This window comes from Acyrthosiphon pisum, chromosome A3 (assembly GCF_005508785.2).
Source record: "Acyrthosiphon pisum isolate AL4f chromosome A3, pea_aphid_22Mar2018_4r6ur, whole genome shotgun sequence".
NCBI classification, from domain to species: domain Eukaryota; kingdom Metazoa; phylum Arthropoda; class Insecta; order Hemiptera; family Aphididae; genus Acyrthosiphon; species Acyrthosiphon pisum.
The window spans coordinates 41,321,435-41,337,567 of record NC_042496.1 but is presented as its reverse complement, the minus strand read 5'-3'; the positions used below and the strand labels follow the sequence as shown (position 1 = coordinate 41,337,567).

The window sequence follows — 16,133 nt, the reverse complement described above, 5'->3', positions numbered from 1 at the left end:
CATTCTGGAATAAATTTTTTTTTTTTTAAACCGTACATGAAATTTTAAACCCGACAACGATATTATAACCTTATTTTTTTATACTGAATAATATTGTGCTGGGTGTAGTCCCCGTCGGTCGTACAATTTGTGAGCTGAAATTAATTTTTGATTTTGATTAAAAAATCGCATTCCCTTTATTATTATCTGCATGTCGTGCACAATATATACTGTGAGATCAATTAGAATCGGTACAATACTTCCATAATATATAATATTATAGGTAAAGGTAATTTAAAACCAAATGCGATATAATTTCACACGCCGCTTGTCAAACTGGCCGGGAACAATCGACAAATTGACGGTTTATATGAAAACGCCCACCATTTGCAATGCTTGTTTGAATTTTCCGATTTTCACACGAGTATATAGAATTTACTTTGAACTAAATATGGGTGAGACTATACGAGCGAGATAATTTGATTTTAATTTTTATCAAAATGTATTTTGTGCAGCACGTCACCGAATTTTGATAAATTGGAATTTCATGATTTGATTTTAAAATTAATTATTAACGTTCTTTTTTCCTGTATATGAATATTTATAATTATACGATCACAATATTAACAACAGAAAATAATATTACGCTCTCCATTTTTGTTTTTCATTCTTACCACCGTTTTCTAGTTCTATATTGGTACGTACCTACTATTACGTATCTATAGTTAAAATATTGTATTAACTATGATTTTAGTATATTATTTAAAAATCGTTACACAAATAAACTGACATGAAGAAATTTCGAAATATATTGAAACTGTAAAGAAATCAAAAATGCATTGTGTTGTGTACATTACATACACCTTAAGAGGACGTCACACCCGCTTGTGTTGTCTCCGTCTTACAAATGCACAACATAGCAAAAACTGTTTTGCGTGGGACAACTTTTATCTTTCTGTGTTAATAGAAGTGGCTCCAACATTTCTGAACATATAGGGTGGAAAATAATCTATGAAACAGCATGCCCATATTTTAGATTACATAAATACAATAAAAGTTATTCGCTTCTAAACATTTGGTTTTTTTGTTTTTTTCATTTGCTTATAAAAAATGATTGAATAGTTGCACAGATAAAGTTCTACCTTACATGTTGTGAAAATTTAGTAGTTCTACAACAAATACGGTGCGAGAAAAGTTGTCCCGCGCAAAACGGTTTTTGCTATGTTGTAAATTTGTAAGACGGAGACAACACATGCGGATGTGACATCCTCTTAATAAAGATCCACACGAATATGAAAATTGACTGTCAGCATTCAAAAACATAGAAAAAAGTTATAACATTAAAATACAAGCGTTAACTGCGATGTCATTCGAAAATAATGAAAAATTTTGTGAAAATTGGTTCGATTATGGATACGCTTAGATCATGCTATCGATTTATGTTGAAATGAATTTTATATTTTCTAGCTAGTGTGATAGAGCAGTCATATTATAATATACTGGTTTAACTTTGATTAGGTTTTTAGTTTTCAAAGAACATAATAAAATAAGTTTGACGCAATTATTCCTCTCTAAAATAAATTTGGGAACAAAGTTAACAAACACAATACAATAGGTGGATATTTCAGAAGACGTTATATTTAAATTTCTCAGTTTTGTTTTCGACAATACCCTGTAGAACAAAAAAAAACTATAAATACACGGTAGCAAGTGCAAGGAGTTTAAAAAACATCTTTGCCTTTTTATGTAACCCACACGCTACATAGTTGGTTCTTGAACGGAATGATTGATCATTTCTTTCGAATTTTAAAATATCTCGCCACAAATAGTTGGTTTTTGGAGTTAAATTTGCTTACGGTTCTCATTACATCTTATAATATCACAACTGGGCTTTTTTATTCTAGACGTTAATAAATAGTCTTTGAAAAATCTTTGTGTGTAAGGATTATTTCATCACCGAAAAATACATATTTTTAATTGTTTAACAAGTACCAGCTTTCGATATCAAACGTAAAAATGAAAAATATAATTTTTAATTTTCGCAACTTGTTTGGACATTGACATAACTATAATATTATTTCCCTAACAATAAGATACGTGTTTATCTGACAACAATATTTCCCACCTACGAATCATGATATGTTTATGAATATTGATATTCTAGAAGATTTCAATTTTTGATTAATAATCAATAAAATTAATTCTCTGTGGTGGGTGCTAAAGCCATAGTCTGTATATATTTTCTTACAAAATTAGTAGATTTACCGATTAATGCATATTTTATGATGTTTTATTTTAACTTAAGCTACATATTATCCATATTATGATTATTATTCATAATAAGTAGGTATGTTATAAATATTAAATTTACACACTATAGTGTTATTACGTCAGTATAGTTTAGTATCTTATTTGTACCTATATTTTATATAACACTATCCGGAGAAAGTATCGACTAAATTTAAATATTTCCAAAGGGAAATGTATTATAAATTCATAATAGATAAACATAAAAAGTACCTCATTATTACGAAGGACTCCAGGGTAGTTTGATGTTCCCTTATAATCTATGTGAAATACTAGCACGAGTAGCACCTAACCCAGATATGACATATAATCATCCACAACTCTTCAAAAAAACGAACCTGATTCAGAAAATATTACATATACACAAAGATTATAAAATTATCACATGTAATAACAATAATTTAAATCATTCATAAATGATGTATTTTGTTTGAAATATCTTGTATAAAACATTAATTGTCATGTATATTTAGAAACGCCAATAACCTTAGCAGTTGAAGCGTATAAAAAAATAAATAAATATAATAAAATAAAAGGTACCTAACGAGGTGTAAATGGCGTACTGTACATAATAATATATACTATAATATTACCTTAAATTAATGATGAAAGTGTTGATAAAAACATATTAAAATGTAAAACAATACTACAGGTGGTTGAAAAAAAATATCGAAAGAAATATAAAGTGACGAATATTATATACAACACGCAATTCGCAAAATAATTTTTAAAAAAATCGTTCTTCGCGTGATGCGTATATTATATTATCCGAATGTTGATCGGTCAAATTTCTCTAGGCTTACAAACTACTAATTAGCAATTATTATACCTTAAGGCGTGTCATCGTTCTGTTGTGGCTGGCAGTGTACAATTTATTGAAATTTATTATCGTAAAATAATAATTCGTGCTAAGAGGTTGGTCCATACGGAAGCAAATAATATCTAAAACTTTGGAATATCCGTATGATGTACGCTTATTAGTTATTACACATGGCGTAAATACGTGATGTGCGCACGCGCGTGTGTAAACCACGACGAGGTTTATGATTTTAGAACATACATCTGAAATATGACACGATAAATTATTACATACGTAAACGGTAACTATATATATGGCACAAAAGTACACAAATCTTGGTTCCAAGACCGTTTCCTTCTCCGTTGCTTTCTACTATATTTTATCATAATATTGTATAACGTACATATACAGTGTGTTCATATATAGACTCGGGCGATTGTAAAAAATTATGATACACTGACCCGTATAGACCTCTGTGTACTGCTACTTCATATGTGTTTAGATCAAAACATACATGAACTATAACACAACATCTGTTAAAAAAAATATATATTATATTACACTGAATATATTATTTAATTATTTATCCATTAAAATTATACGGGTTTCTTTTTGTTTAATAGTTAATATTTCTTAACATTTTTTTTTTAATATTTCTTAACACACCAATATAATAATAGATAAATATATTATGATTCTTCTTTCTATAATATTATAATATGATTCTTTACGAGTCACTGGCAAAACCTATATTACAACATTCAATTAAAAAGTGAATTTTTTACACTGCAGTCTACAATGATTTTTCGCAAGTAGCAGAACTTTCTAGTATTGTGAGTGCTAAATTAATGCATAATTATTTACAACTAAATAGCAAAAATACAAGACTAGTGTGATAAGTAATAACAATTCAAACAGATATTTATTACATTTAAATGATTTATGTATCAAATAGTTTTATTTATATATACATTTTTTTTTATGGGGGTTTATGAATGACTTTATGGGTCTATGTGACTATGCCATATGGGTGTGTTGCATATTATGTAAGTACAACTGACGGGTATAGGTATATAAATAAGCCAGTATAGCCACCCACGGTGTATTATGTGTTATATTGTAATACCTATACATATAAAAAACCATAAAATAATATGAGTCAATACAAAATATTACGGGTTCCTAAGAATGGTACCACAATAAGAAATTATTAGAAGGATCAAACATAAAATATTTAATTTTATGAAAATTTAAACAAACAAAATATAATAATAACATAATTTTCCATGTTTATTATTATTAATAATTATACGACAGAATAATTCTGTGGTTATAGATTGTAAATACATAATAGATAGGTACTCAATATCTTACCTATATTTATATTTATAAGACAATTTTTCGTTAGTTTTAACTTATAATTATTTATTCAGAAATTATTATTAATAAAAAAAAAAAAAAATGAAAAACGATATTAGGGTAATAACTAATAGGTAATAACTTAAACTTAACAACCCTGTTATAGTTGCAGTTTTAATTAATTTCTTCATTATCATTACATTGTTGTAAGAAAACAAAATATTAATACACCCGATGTTATTAAATATTATGAGAGGAGGATACAATTGAATATGTACCGAGGTCAATTTGATTGCCTCTTAAAAGGTTTTACTTCTACCGACCCCATATCCGAAACCCCCGAAAAACAGAATAAAATAATAGTATATCATTACATATATGAAGACGAATGGTTTCTGCGATACTCTCAGTTCGAAGCAATGCCATTTTTCTGTTGTGTACGTGGTCGCTGTTTTCAAATATTCGACTGTAGTGTTTGACATTAAATTCATGAAGTCGTTACAAAGGAACGTAAGACCATATGTTGGAGTACTACACAGAGTGGTTTCAACAAAATTTTTCGGTCAAATTTTTGTTCAATAAGTAAATAATAAAATAAAATAAATTATTTATTTGTTTATTCAAATTATTCTGATAATTGTAATTTTCAGTATATTCAAGTGCCGTATCTTAACATATTCAGATTTGTTTACCTTATAAAAAGTGTATTGAGGAGGTAAAAAATTATTTTGTTTAAATGAAAACTTAAGTAGGTACCTAGCTATACTTAATAGTTTTAAAAATCAGAATTTAAATAAATTCATTATTAACGAAAAAATGGTAGTGAGCAATGACCAATTTTATTACTTTTTTAACATTTCGATTCGTAAAAATTAACTTTTACCAATTCATGTTCATTGTTATTTGTAGACAACGATATAAAACTAAATAAATAATATTGACTTATTTTGAGATAACATTTTAGTGGTGCTTGAACAATGCAGATATTACGATTTGGATTAATTGACTGACGAGTGACAACAACCATGGTTCTTATGGTGTAAAAATATTCTATTTGAATGTTCGATGACGAATGGAATGTTAAATTGGCACAATGGTTAAGTACGGTTAAAAAATAAACAACAAAATATTTCTTTGTTTAAAAATTTTAAATTAACAAATTGATTAAAATACCATTTTTTTTTATTATTAATATTAAAAATATCCCTTGGCAGTACCCATTGGGAGATACATTTTTTTTTGTATAATGTATAAAAAGGCAAAAATTCTTAGAATTTATAAATTAATATTACTAAAGATTAATATTATAATTTTTTATCCAATCCTGTCTGCTGTAGGGTACATATAGTTTATTTATGTAAGTATAACGGTGGTATGCATTTTACAAAACTACATCACGTTAATAATTTCTGGTTACTAATGCGTTTGTTACAACTATCACGTACGACCTGACTTGTAAAACACCTATGCACTCGAATTACAACAAACGACCCGGCAGGTTCGTGGTAAGTATAAAAAGAATAGAGCTCCTTAAAATTCACACATAGGCAAGAAACATTCAAAAACTTCCAGACAATAATTACAGAAAGCAACATGATTCATGAAAAAAATTTCTTGAGAAAACGTAGCAAATTTGTAATTAAATAATAAAGTTTGAAAAACAATCATCTAATTGGAAATTTACGTAGAAGTGCATGCTGTAATTTTCAAATCATTTTGAAGAATATCTCAACAGAGCTAATTTAACTAGAAATAAATTACTGTAGCGAATTTATAACGTTTTATCAGATAATATTCCCCGCGGCCCGCATTACAATACATTGTAATCCGACACGATGATCGGCGGCAGACACCCACCACATAATAATATGATAGTGTTAGCGATATTTTACGTGGGTGCCATAGATATTATATTCTTTGATGTCTATAATACTCGTATTATGATGTCTCCACTGTGTTTGCACCCACCAAGTCATTCTCGAACATACATTCACTCTCAATCACGATATCATTAATTAAAATTTAAAACCTCGTATTTCTTGTCGCGTCCTCGACTGTAACCACCACAATAAATGTACGCAAGTGTTTCAAAAAAAGTTATTACTTATTAATATTCTATCATAAAGCAATAGTTATTACTTATTTTTTAGTCACGTTTTTTAGACTTACAAATAATAAGGTATCAACAAAAAATTAGTGATATCCCAATGAAAAAACGCTAAGTATAAAAAAATAATGGCTCAGAAAATTGTGATATCATTTTATAGCTAAGTCGACTTAGTCAACGATCGTTGAACTATATAGATATAATTTATGTTAAAATAGTCTGCTAAATAATTTAACTTAGCTTGGCGACTTAAATAAAAAAATTAAAAACGCTATAGCAGAATGAGCACATAATAATATAGCCTAGTAGGTAGTCTACGATCATTGAAATAAGTAATGTATTTAAGCTAAATTCAATTATTTAGCAGACTACTTTAACATGGATTATAACTATATAGACTAAAGACTTAATTATAAATTTATATGACAACTTTTAGAGCCGTTATTTTTTACACGGAGTTTGGGTTATACCATATAATATATTATATATTATATAGTATACTATATTCTATTTAATATTTATAGGAACTATCTTACTAAACTATAGGAGACTACCTTTGATCTCTGTGCTTTATTATATTGTATGCTACAGTCGGTAATTTACGAAAACCTGACTTTATAATACACGAGGGGAATAGTAGGAATTAGATTTTAGCGAGTTAAGTTATAAATAAGGTTGGGCCAATGAAGCGAATGTGCTGAAACCGCATATTTACAAGTTGACCATTATAATAAATCTCCGCCATCACTACGAATGAGCGTTGTGTTCCGTTGCTGCCGTATGGAGTTTGGCAAGAATGTGTGTGACGGTCGTGTGCGGACTAGTAACACAGACAAGTAAATTATTTTATGTTTGTTATAAATCAAATAATAACCAAAAACTGTGTTAAATTGTATTTTAATTGTTTGACGTTCTTGCTTTTTCAACCAAACAGCGTTGGGATTTACGTGCTTTATAAGTCGATGAAGTTTTTCTTGATCTCATAATTCAGCAGTTAGTCGTGGTGTACGAAATATCGAGTCTGTTATAGAAGGAACGAACATAGGTAAAATAGACAAAGGCATACCATCTCTCTAAATCAAACAACAAACAGTGCTGACACAATTGATTTTGGACAGAGAGTCATTACCTATTACAGAGTGTACATACTACGTAGATGATACAATGGCAAGTTTAGCACGTGTCACTGGATATAAGTGATACACTGATACGATAATACTGTGTATATTTAACGACCAAGTGACCTAAGCCGCGAAATATTTAATAATATTATTATATTATAAAGACTTTTTTAAGTATATTTTGATAATTCATTAAAAATATATTTTATTAATCGTAAATAATGTAAAATAACTATTTTATGCACCAAACAATAATAAATTATAAATTATTTTATGATATTATCGAAAATATATATAAGTGAATTTTGTACCTATATAATTTATGTCAAATGCCTATATACTTTCGTCTCGGTTTATCGAACATGATTGTGAAGTTAAGAAGAAAAAACATCTGTGTCCAATATTTCCCAATCAATAGAGAGAATTTTTGTGTATACAACATTATTTCGGTACACACAGACATGGTAAAAAACAATTTATTGTACAACCAATATAGCATCAACGTTCCATTCGAAATCTAATAATACTTCTACAACAATAGACATTATATTTTTACCAATACCATTACCAATAGAATTGAATAAGAATAATTGTTAGTCAAAATACATATTATACAAAGTCATTGTCATATATGTTGAATTTATAATTATTTTGTGTGCCTATACATCACTCGCAAAACTGTAAGATAATCTGGCCTCGTTTTTTCAAACTCTTGATAAATAATAATGTATTATATAATCATATATAGGATCATACAAATTTGATAAGATTTTGTTACCCAAATCATATTCTATGACTTCTGCCGTTATTACTACTAAATGTTTAAAAAATAAACTTTTTATTCGCTTACTAAACTTATAGGAATCTATATAATTAATACATACCGAAGTATAAACATGTTAGTAAACATATTTATAGTATGTCATGAATATAAATGATTAAAAATTATAAAATTAATATGTTGCGTAATGTACGCAATAAAATTTGTAATATTAATATTGTCGCTATACAAATCTGCTGCTATTAATAAAATGTAAATTGTTTTTCTTCGATGACGAAAATTTCACGAAACAGTTCATCAATCAAAGTGTATAATAGCGACAGGCCAATATCGTCGAACATAAGGATGAATGAAACTATTGCTGTTCAAATTTTGGAGCTTAACAAAGAATAATAATAAAAAAAAAGTTGTCAATAAAAAAATTAATCATACACATTTACAATGGCCATATTTTTATTTATTAATGAACGATAAAACTACATTCATCGTTAGTTATTTTTATTATCATATAATACTATACACGGGTACAACGATTGTATAATATAAATCAATTTTTTTCTAAGTAGATACCTATTTAGTTTATTCTTGGATGTATATGGTACTGTATTGTTATGCACTAATGATGTACCTACATATCATTATAAAATTTCAAATAAACTTTTATAGTATTATACTATTATGTGTTTTTATATTACAAAAAAATATTAATGCTGCACTAAAAATCGAAAAAAAAATTGCCTCTGTAAAAAAGGTATCCATTACTCATTGTTAATAACTGGAGGTTACAACTGTTAGTCGAGTACCTTTATAATAGGTACAATTCACAGTTGTACAAATAACTGGCAGTTAAAAAATTACAATATACTATATTTTAAGTAATCTGTAGTCATATACAGAATATAAATAGAAAACAAAAATGAATTTTTAAACCGGTATAAATTATTATGATCTTCTCCCGGAAGTATTATAGCGTGCCTACATAGTGAAGAATGAAAACAATTGTTTTATCCGAAATTGTTCATAGTTGTTTATAAAATAGTCTGTCAATTGAATCACGCAGATTATAAATTTATGACACGGTTAATATAAGTTGAAATTAAAAATAAATGACTATTAACTTATAAACAAATTAGTAATTACTATCGTTGCCTAGACTACGAGTATATTACCCTTTATTAATAATTTAAATTTTATTTTTAAATTCAATCAAATACGTTATAAATCATTTGACATTTGTTAACATTCTCATAGTATTCTATTCAAAGCCCTGTCAATATATATATTTTTTTTCAATTACGTTTTCATCTAATGATTTTTTTTTTCGTATAAGAGTAGATATATTATAGCGACCCATGAGAATATTTTTATCTGGTCTGTCTATAAATGAACTTTTAGAAATAACTAATGATCACCAAAGAATAACAAACCATATTTATTGATAAACAAATAATTGTCTGTCCTTGTCATATATGTGTATTTAAAGAATGATATTTTTTTGTTTTTGTTTCATTACAAATAAGTCAAAAGTATTTTGGTGGTCGAAAAGGGCATAATTTAAATTTTAAACATACAATAAATCATAAAAAAATGTATCATGCACAACTAACAAGCATACTGTTTATGGACAAAGCTAAAAACTTTAAACGTTTTACACTATAACACGTGAAATATAATAATATAATGTGTAGTAAAATGTATCATGAAACTGTTAACTCTTTAAGTTAGACCTGCGAGAAGAAATCCGCGACATCGTAAAATAAAATACCAGGTAAGCTTAACCCAACACTTTATATAATATATTATATAAAAATATAGAAACGAACCTAGTACCTTAGTAGGTATTATAGTAAGTACAAGGTCTATCATACTGACACTATTTATGAAAAAAGTCACGTAGTATTATTATCGTATATAGGGTTGATTTATAACGATCTTCAGCGAAAATACGTAATTTTAAACTGTCTGTAAGTCGTGTTAAAACCACCATGATATTAAATATAAATTATGACAAAAATTGGGACGAGGATAAACCGTAGACAAATAAGACAATTAATAAATAAGTTTTCGTCAGAAGTCGTACATTAGTTTTATAAACTAAATTATATAGGACCTGTTCTTGGTCAAAACTAAAAAGAAAATATTTTTCAGTTTTTTGAAACAATAATTATTATATTATTAGTTTATATTTTGTAATAAATAATTATATTACAGTTTCCGAATAAAATACATAATAATATCATTAAGTCCAAAAAAAATTATTATTTTTTTGTCAAATGACTAACTTTTGTCTCTAATTTATTTATTTTCGCCGGTGCTTGAATACTATGGTGTCGCAGGGGTTGGGAAAGCTTCTTTAAAAAATAAATTAAAAATACGATTCTGCGTATCTTCTCTAATTAATCTTAATGTCGTTTAAGTCATATAATGTCTTCCGAAATGTAAATTGCGTCATATTTTTTTACAATTTAAAACAATGTTAACGGCTCAATGTGAAGTATATAGTGCAATGGATTTATTGTTTTAAATACTGTTACCTATTTAACAGTCCAGTTGTGTGCATAGGTACAAAATTACAATTAGTATGGCATGTTTGATCGACGATTGTATTTGTTCAACGAAAAAGAGCGCAACGACTATATATAATATGCCATATAACTCATATTGACTGTTCATATAGAATAACGCTGTTATATTATAAGAGCGAATCATGAGGGACGAATAAATATTGTCACAAAAAAGTTAAAAGGATATCTGAATTCAATATATTTTACCTACCTAATTAGTATCATGTTTGAAATATTTTATGTTTGTAGTTTGTACTTTGTATACAACATAATACTTATATTTTATTATTGCCCAACTGTTATAACAATATAACACTCGACATTTTATTATTTTGAATCTAAAATATACATGAAGTTTGATTTTTTGTTGGAAATTTAATAATCTAATAACTAGTTAAATACTATTCATTTAGCAATGGTATAATATCGTAAATAAATTACAAAAAATTAAAATCTCGATATTAGATTATAATTATAATTGAGCACAATTGTATTGTTCCATAAGTCATAACACATAATTTTTTTTACCGGAACTATCTTTGTGTATATAAATTTGAATTTGTATTTATTGTATAAACATATATACAATCTTAAAGTTACCAATTTTAAATCTAAAGATAACTGTTAAGATGCTTACTTAAATCCACTAAGCGTTCAGAATTCAATGTGTTGTCCAAAATGCACGTGTTTGCTCTTATTTAGTTAAATGAAGATCCATGGCTGTAATACAAAATAAAAAGATATTAAGTATTATAATTTATTTGATTGATTATATTATTAATTCAATTAATTACATAACTATGCTTAATATATATTATTTGTTTGTTTAATAAAACAAAAAACTGTGTACACAATAATTGTCTTAGCAAAATATATTTTTAAATTGAAAGAATGAAATTTGACAAATATTGTGCTAAATTATAATAGATTTACAATAAGTTTTGTTTCCATGATTATATACATATACATATCGTAATAATATTTTCATATAATTCTACATATTAAATAAACGTCGCTTAAACTTATATTTTACTTTTATCTCTCTACAACAGGATTGAAAATCATCGTGAAACTCTAATCTTAGATTACTAGTTGGGTTTATACTTAAAAATAACAATACATTACATAAACGTATTAATTATAAGTTAATTATTTCATAGAATTATGGAGATATTTATTTAGTGTACAGCACTTGTTGTTTCAGTATATTTAATATACATTTATAGGGTAGAAAACAAATTGAGTATATTAAATAATAATGGTATTGAGAAACTATTTAAAAAAAAAATAAAAAAATGACTTGGAAATTAATAAATTAATTGGAAGAATAATTGCTAAAACTTTTTGAATTCAATAAAACCATAAACTAATTAAATAAACATTTTAATATTATGTCAGTGTATATGTTTCAAATTGCCTAGTATACTGTTATTGAAAAAAAGGTGAGAAAACAGCAACTTATAATAATATATAATATTACATAAATGGGACGGAAGTCTGCAATATAATAGGAATAGGTAGACATTTTATAGCAATAAATTCCGACAAAAACCACAAAAACTACAAGGAACAATACATACTCGAACAAAAAAATTTAACCTTCATCTTTTATAATCGGAAAAAATGATGGAACGATTAATCATTATGAATTATCAAGTGGTTTTACAGATAGCAATTTTCTCCATCGACGTTAACTCGATACGCGCTAAAAACAGGGTGAGATTCTCCAAACATGTTCGCCCTTCCGTTATCCGTTATCCGTTCGTTATTTTTTTTAGTTACGACTATATTTTCAAATACTCATTGCAAAAATATGTTTTATATAAATAATATGTTTAATATATTTTAAACCTTTTAAAATATAATGTCCAGTGTTGATTCAAATATGTTTTTTTTTTCCAATGTAAACGACTCGTATCACTGTAAATAATTGATTAACCGTAAATCATGATTAAAGAAAAACGTGCAGGACGAGCATGGATAACGGTTCACTCAGAATAATATTATATAATAATAATATGGGTGATTGTATTATTCAAAAGTCGTATATACAGGTGCCATTAGTATAATGTCGTAGAAGATATTTAAAAACATGTATCCAAACCGGGGCTGTTTTTTTTTTAACTGAACTAGAATATGACGAAGACAAGACAAATGTCGATCGGAAACAAAACTATGCGTATACAGATTAACAAACTACTATTCACGAGAACTAGTCCTTAAGTTTTCCAGATGACATGAGAGCAATAAATCACTTTTAGAGTTTCCTACATATTAGTATTAAGGCTTTGCTTAGGAAGTGGAACTAATACTTTATACTATGTGATCTAATATAATATACCTAATAATAGACAGTTTACAGTATTTTATCGTGAACGGGTACCGACTTATTCATATATGTGTATTGTTCAAATTTAGGAATTGGGAAAACTATTTGATTTTTAGGGATAGAGGAAAACTTGAAAACCGTTCATTTTTTAATTATCTAAATGACACAATCATATTTTTACTATAATATTGTTTCGTCTTAAAAAAAAACATTGTATAATATTATACAATCTTTATTTTTTTCAAGCTGTTATATTGTACTTATACTAAATATTTTTGTTGGAAATAAAATGGAAAAACAGACTAAAAATAAAAAAAAATGAAGAGAGTAAATAACCTCTCTGCTGTATAGCAGGTGTCAAGCTGGGTGTCAAACGTACCTCACCATCGAGTAAGACAATGTGATGTTTATGTTATATCAATGAATAATGAATAATGATATTGATTTCAACATAAGAAATAAAAAAAAAAAGATATTGATTTTTTTTCAATTGTTATACACTTATACCTAAATATTTTTATTTGAAAAACAATGGAAAAATGAAATACAAAATAAATAAAAAGAAGGGAAGTAAGTAAACACTTCCGTGTATAATAAGTGTCAAGTGTACCTTGCCATTCAGTAAGTCTCTCAAGTTTCTGTAATGTTAATGTTAAATTTGAATTCAATGACATACCTACCTATTTCACCGCATATTATATGATAAACGATTTAGAGCGAAACGGTCTGTTAGCATATTATTATATTACTAAGCATATTAATTTATTACATATTATATTTTTTATTACTATCACAGAAATGTATTTTACTTTTAGTAGGTAATGCGGTACATAGTATTAAGTTTTCACAAAAGCACTGCATTTATTTTACTATTAATATTTAATTATTATAATAGTTTATATATTTTGTATCATATTATCGCTTGTCTCGAAAATTTCAAATAGTTTAAAAAGAGTACATATTTTAAAAATTATACCGTATACGTTATAAAATTATAATATAATTATTTGGTGAAAATGTCAAGTATCTACGGTTTTTAAATTTCAATACAAAATAATAAAACCAATTTTGAGTAAAAATTACTGTTTTTCCTTCATTCTTTTTTTGTTTTTTTCTTTGATTATTTTGAAAAGTACTGAACATCTTCAATCTTTACCTCCCAAAAGTACAAACTAAATTCGATTTATTACACTAAACCGTCCTCCAGTTTAAATATCGAAGCATTTTATCTACTATAAATCGAATACACAATTTATTGACATACGCTCCTCAAAAAAAAAAAAAAATGTACACCAACACCATAGTCAAGTAAACATATTCATAACTTCTCTCGCAATCTAAAACAATACATTTGGATGGTAAACTGGAGTCGTGTGTCAAATTGTTTGGGTTGTAAACTTACCTACTCGAAAATAACATTCGAGAGTTGTTAATTAAAAGCTAGTTGTGCCGGTAGTAAGCTAGTAGCGTGCTGGTGTGAAATAAAACATATTTCTAATTTATTTACCTACCTATTATAGTAGTCTCTTTACGTTTCCTTCCACTTGAACCTCCGAGGCTACAACCATTTCGTATAACCCGGGTCTACAAACAGGTCATTAGTCTTAAAATGTCGGATAAATTGGACCACAAAACGTGAAATTATCTAAAATGTGATAGGTACGCTACTAGTGCAAATACAGATATTACATGCATAATATAAGGGTCAATTTCCACAAATTAATATAATTATTTCAATCTTGAAACCGTTGAAACTGTGTTCGGCCGTGTTAATGATGAGTATGTATAGTCTATATTAATGACGCGCTACATAATATACATAGGTGCTTGTTTAATTGGACAAAACGTTTGTAATATATCGTGTACTGTGTAGTAAATTTACCGTTTCATTGACAGGTTCAATACCGCAATTATACCCGTGACAATTGCAATATCATATTATGGTTTTGGGATGTTTTTATCGAGTCTGCCGTTTTGATATCAATTCCGTCGGCCATCGGTTCCACCAGACATTTGTGTACCTATACCTAATATTATGTTGCTTCCGCCCGCCATCAATTACATAATAACATCATAATATAGCAGAAAAAATCGTTGCTTCATTATCGTAACTTGATAGGTGCGTTTTCATTCGTCATACTGATTGAAATACGTTTGTTGAAAACTGCATATTATCATTGTGTTCTCCCTGTCCTATGTGTGTATTTCGCTTGTTTTATCTGTTTATATGTGGCCTTGAGAAAGACCGTTTTATGAGTGTTTTTTCTGTAACGAGGTACAGTGTGATATCATTTTAGAAAACATTAAAAAAAACATGACATTGTACAATTCACCTTATTCCACATAGACATACATTACTAACCATGACTTTTTTTTCAGGAAATCGTAATTTTATAGAACTCTGGGATATAAATCTTTAATTTGAGATTAAAACTTAAAAGTACCCAGTCTTCGGCCTTTAGCTTTTAGGCGTTTAAAATTTTAACTAATTGTAAAGGCATTAAGTAAAGTTACTCATAAAATACAATTAAGCTATCGGTAGAGAATACGGACAACACGCGTAAATATAAATTTGATTCCCTTTGATGATGAACTCCGCGCTCAAAAAAATTATCTATAATCAGATCAAAAAAGGTGGGTAAGTGGATTTCGCTCTGCTGTACAGTAGGTTACAAGTGGGTCACTGTATAATGGATGGTATTAAATTTGAATTCAATGATATAATATCATTGTATAAGAAAAACGATTCTGAGCGGAGACGGTATGTTAGTCTAGGTATAAGACATA

The 16,133-nt window shown here is 27.4% G+C and overlaps 1 protein-coding gene across 3 annotated transcripts in view; it reads right to left on the bottom strand.

Annotated features, from left to right (window-relative positions):
• LOC100163236 (octopamine receptor-like) overlaps positions 1 to 16,133 on the bottom strand; it is a 166,326-nt gene that overhangs the window by 94,708 nt on the left and 55,485 nt on the right. For all 3 annotated transcript variants that reach the window (XM_029491652.1, XM_029491653.1, XM_029491654.1), the window contains exon 3: positions 11,655 to 11,737. The gene's annotated coding sequence lies outside the window, so the exon portion shown is untranslated. The remainder of the gene's footprint in view (positions 1 to 11,654; positions 11,738 to 16,133) is intronic.